This window comes from Cebus imitator, unplaced genomic scaffold, assembly GCF_001604975.1.
Source record: "Cebus imitator isolate Cc_AM_T3 unplaced genomic scaffold, Cebus_imitator-1.0 Scaffold128, whole genome shotgun sequence".
NCBI classification, from domain to species: Eukaryota; Metazoa; Chordata; class Mammalia; order Primates; family Cebidae; genus Cebus; species Cebus imitator.
In genome coordinates, this window is record NW_016107443.1 from 738,921 (window position 1) to 744,574 (window position 5,654).

General features: G+C 42.9%; 1 pseudogene; it reads left to right on the plus strand.

The window, feature by feature from the left end:
* Window positions 1–637: 637 nt before the first annotated feature.
* The window catches only part of LOC108312629, a 27,048-nt pseudogene continuing 22,031 nt past the window's right edge, over window positions 638–5,654 (plus strand).

The window sequence follows — 5,654 nt, forward strand, 5'->3', positions numbered from 1 at the left end:
GCTGCTAATTCCTCCTGACCTCACCTTCCCCAGGGCTAGGGATCAGGCACTCACCTCGGATGCAAACTTTAAAGGGATGCCAAAAAACTGTCATCAAGATCAATACTTTAATGCAATATTTATTAAAATTAAAATCACTGCAAAAATCTATGATGAAGATAATATCAACTTTTTAAAATGATAAAAAGGTCCAACCAGGGCAGTTTAAGGGTGAGGCAAGTGAGTTGGGTGGTGGGAGAACAGGGACTGGCATTCCCCTTCCCATTTCCTCAAGTGTCTCTAGACACTTTCCTAGCACATAGTAAGTGCACAATATGTATTTCTGGGGAAATGAATAAATGAATGACCAAAAAAGTCCTCTCTGTCTGATTCTTTATTATTTAGTGTCAAATTCAGTTTTAATGAAATGCAGTAATATATTGGTGTGATACAATTGCAATCAAAATCCTACCGGATTTGTTTTAACTTGACAGATTAACTCTCGATTTTACATTGAAGAATGAGTAGGTGAGAACAGTGAACAAGAACACGCAAGAAAAAGACTTCTTTTAGTAAGCAAGAAAAAAATCTTCAGGAATGGTAGTCCTGTTTGGTTTCTGCTGTCTGGGCAGTCCTTGGCCCCGGCTCCTGCACAGCCATGCCCCTGCAGCAGTTCTCTCATGTGGGGCGAATCACACAGCCAGGGAAGGGACCGCCTTCTCCTCCCAAGCTGATCTTGCTAGGTAAGACGTGGTTAAACAGACAAGGGCCTTGAACGGGGAAAGAAGGAAAAGAATGCTCCCAAAGTGCAGCCCATTGCCTGAGGAGTTTCTGAAATTGGGGAAGTAAGTTCCAGAGGACCCAGTCCTGCAGACCTTTAGCACCCCTCTTCTACCCCTAGACCACCTCCAGGTCCTGGCCACCTTGGCCCAGCCCTCTTGTAGCCTTGTCTTGCCCATGTCTCCCTTCTGGCAGCATCTGTTGGGTCACTCCTTTGTCTCCCACTTCCTGAACACCTCTAGCTGCACGCACAGAGTGGATCTCAAAACCCAAGCCAAGGACAGAGCTCTGCTTGGTCCAACTCTATTGCTCATGCTTCTCTGTACCCTTAGTGCCCTGTCCTCTCCCCCAATACACATACACACACACACACACACACACACACACACACACACACAGATGCACATACATATGTACACAAACACTCACACACGTGTCCCCACTCCCCTCTTTCTTGGTCTGTCTGTCCCAGCCAGTCTAGCTAGTTGTTCCTCTTTCTCCCTATCCCATCATCCATGATACATTTGCATTCATGAGCATGCACTTGCCAAAACTCTACCCTGCAGGGTTCCCTTTCTGCGGAGGGAAGCCTGGAATGGTGGCGCCTGAGGTCGAGAGTCACATAACAAGCTGCAAGTTTAAGAGCTCCAGCGAGTGAGCTGGACTGACTAGGGAGGGCCGGGGAGGGCCGTGTCAGAACAGAAGCCTCTATCAGGAGCTGGACCTCTCAGCCACAAGGACCATACAGACCCTTGGGTTGTGTGTGAAGGGTGTTGGTGCTGGTAAGCTGCCTCATCAAAGAATGTGAGTGGCAGAAAAGGGACTCTTAAGAATCAACCAGCGGAACTTTAACATTGAAAATCCACTAACATCTCTCAGGACATGTCCCAGCATCCCAATGTCATCTCATACCCGCATTTCCTCCAGCACCAGAGGCAGAAATGGGATAAGAGACAAGGGGCTAGATTCCTTCCTCTAGGCTGGGGTACTCATTTCCTTCCTTTCTTCCCTTGAGGTGAGGAGGCTTCTCCTTGGGGTGGCCTCTGCCTTCCAGCTTCTTGGCCATTCAAGGTGTGCCCTGCCATACACAAAAGTTCATGGTTGTGGCTTGGGCCTTCCCTGGCTGAAGTGATTGGGACCCTCGGAGCGAAGCCCTGTGTATGGGACCAGGCTCTCTGAAACCGCACTCATGAGTCCTGAGAATGCCCCAAGGCCTCTGCCATGCTGCTTCCTCCCATGCCCCCTCGTCTTCTTCCCCCTTCCTCCTCCACTCCCCCTCTCCTTGTACCAGACACCACGGCACAGTCCTGAGCAACCTGGGTGCCTTCCTGCATCATCCACATCCAAGGCAACGTTGGTGAAAGGAAAACTGATCCAAGAACAATTGCCAACTAATGTATTACTGTGATTATTGAAGTCATTCTGTGTTTTATGGGAAGAAAACATCACTAACTTGTTAAATGGGTCTTCTTTCTTGGTCTAACAGGATTAGTCTTCCATCATCTTCCTTCTTACAAAGACAACTGGAACTTTCCAGAGCCAAGACCTTTCCATCCCCTTTGCCAGTCTTTCTCTGTTCCATCGAAGCTTGCTTATCATGTGTTCCCATTGTCAGGACTTTACCTGGTGTCTTATCAGCTGATTAATAAAGCAGTGATGTTCAAACTGATCTGTATAACAATTTAATATCAGTATCTTGCCTATGTATAAAATGCTTGCATTATTTTTAAAACTATAATTTTTAAAAGCAAACACATTCCAATAATTACAAACAAAATGGCACCACCATTATAACATGCAGGTAGGCATATTTTGCCAAACTTTGAAATAAAATGTCTCCTGCTGTCTCTAAAAGTACCTTTGAGCTTCTTGTGAATCACCCCTTGATCAGAAAGGAATGCTTAGTGTGAGTCTTGAAAAATATCCAGGCCTGCACACATCTGTTCACATACACTAGCCCAGGGGGGCCCAGACCTAAGCCTGGGTGCTCTGCACTTAAGAATCTGTCACAAAAGCACAGCTACACACCAGGAATTGAGACAGCATGTTACAAAAATAGTCACTGGAAATGATCATCTTGGGGCTTTTCATTTTTGCACTGTCTTGTATGAGACTCTCACCTGAACAGTCATGGGCATCCACATGGCCTATAGGATCGTTGCAGACGAACTGCAAAGAGAGGATATTCCAATTTTACTGTTCAAATTAAGCTCTTGAAGCCTGCAGGAAAAAACAAAAACATGTCATTTTGAAAGTGAGAGCAAGATTGGTTAAGAGGATAACATCTTGATAGAGAGAGAAGTGCAGTTCCCACTGTAATAATTAACTGGAAAGAAAATGGTACTCACAATGAAATGAATGAGATGAATGTATTCTCCTATGATAGGTCACACATCCCGGTTTCCCAGGTCATGTAATTTTTCATGTAATATCTCATGCAATATTTCATTCTGTCAGGTTTCTCTCTCCCAGCACCAATGGCAACATTAGAAACAAGGGACATGTGTGGTTTCTAGAATTTTTACTCACACTTTTAGCACAAATCGCAGTTTAGGGAAAAGTATTCACTCATGCTAATTAGAGCTTAAAGAATGGGAAATTTTAGTGGGTGAGCTTCTATGCTCTGCTCTTGGTTATGCCTCCTCTTAGGCGTCATCTCCAGCTTTTCCTAAGATATATACTGCAATTAAGTGTAGTGGTGAGTTCACCATTCTCTCTTGTCCATAAAGGACTCGAACTCGAAGATGATAGATTGTGAGATGAAAATGGCCCAGATCCCAGTAAATGTTGAATTAGAACCGCCAAGGAGAACTCACAGACCTGTATCAGATTGTGAGCAAAAACCACACCTTTGTTGTGTAAATCACTGAGCTATTGGGGTTATTTGTTGCTGCAGTGTAGTCTATCCTATCTTGACTCATATAATAACTGGTGATAGAGACTAATGGAAGAAGAAAGAGAATGTCTATAGGAGTGTGGTCCAAAGAAAGCAACCCCTAAAGTGATGAGGTAGGTTTTCCAAGACTATGGCCCCAGCTAAAAGTCCAGCACCTCAATTTATGAAGTTTCAGGCAGAGGAACTTAGCCAATGCAAAGGAAAAAAGATATCCTTCCTTTTAGGCTTTTTTTGTGGCTGAAGATTTAAATCTATCTGTCATTTGTCATTTAACATCCCTTTGCATGATTTAAATAAAAAGTAAGTTTGCTTCCAAAGCACAAAACCAAGAAAAGCCAAAGCATAAAACCAATCTTTTTTTAAAGAATTCTATATCAGATGGGAAAAGCTTCATAAAACCCTAGAGCTATCCCTTTGTGCATATCATGAGTCTACTCATTTTTTCTTCAAAAATGAATTTTCCTTGCTTTGAGTCAATCCAGGCTGTCAAAAACACTATAAAAGACCATATAATCTTCCTGATCAAATGTGCATGGATTATAGACTGTGCCAGCTATGGAATGCACTTTGTTTGAACTTTAAACTCATTTCAGTCCCCAGTTTTATTATCAAGTGTTTTTTTTTTTTCTTTCATACAATTTTCTCTAAGTTTCTACTCTGTTCAGGGAACAATTGAGAAGGTGGTATGCAGTTAAAATTAAAACCTGCCACTTCCCACATAAAATATGTAAATAGTGCAAGGCAGTTTGCATTTCTAAAGGCAGCAACTTCAAATTCTCTTAAGGAGTATCAGAGAAACCATGGATTAATTTACCCAATGTCCTCCAACCCTTCACTTTCCGCAGGATTTTTATTCTAATTAAGGGGAAGGATTAAACATCCACCATTTGGTAGTTAGTTTATTATCTGCATATGGCTGAGCGGGTCCCTTAATCACATCCTTCAACCTCTATGCAAAGCAACCAAAATGGAAAATTTCTTATGGCTCCTTCCTTGGAAAAGAATATACTGGTCAATATGAAAAGATTCAGACTAGGGGGACTCCTGGTGTGCTTATAGCTACCTTGAGTCTTAGGTGTCTAACTAAGACACTAGAGCCTCAGGGAGACTATGCAGAACTGAGCATTGTTGAAAAGGACCTGTGGATGTCACTGCCAAAAGGCATAGGCGCATTGAAAGACTAAGACCTAATCACAGGACTATAGAACACTTCCCCTCTTCCCAAACTTTGCCATCACATCACTAGGACTCCTGTATAATAGCAAAGAAATACAACTGAAAGAACTGCATGTCTCAGATCTTATTAAAGAAGCCTCTAAGAAAACACAAAGACAACAGGGGAGACAAAAACAAAAACAGGAGAGAAAATTTTAGCCTTTAACATCTACTGTTACAGGAAACTGTAAACACAGCCTAACTCCCAGCCAGATAAACACAAAACCTTACACTAAAGGCCTATTTACCTTGGTTGTTTTTACCAATACATCATGTGTCGCTTTCAACAAAAAACTACAAGCCATACTAAAACACACAAAAAAAAATGCAGTCTGAAGAGATAAACCAAGCATCAGAACCAGATGCAGATACAGCAGAAATTTTGAATTATCAAACTAGAAATTGGAAACAATTATGATTAATATGCTTAGGGCTCTAATGGAAAAAGTCACCAACACATAAGAACAGACGAGTGAGGTTGGGCTTGGTGGGTCATGCCTGTAGTCCCAACACTTTGGGAGGCCGAGGCAGCAGATCAGCTGTGGTCAGGATTTCGAGACCAGCTTGGCCAAGATAGAAAAAACCCTGTCTCCACCAAAACTACAAAAGTTAGCTGGGTGTGGGGGTGCATGCCTGTAGTCCCAGCAACTCAGGAGGCTGAGACACAAGGATCACTTGAACCTGAGAGGCAGACGTTGCAGTGAGCTGAGATTGCACCACTGCACTCCAGCCTGGGCAACAGAGTGATATTCCATCTCAAAAAAAACCCCAAACAAACAAACAA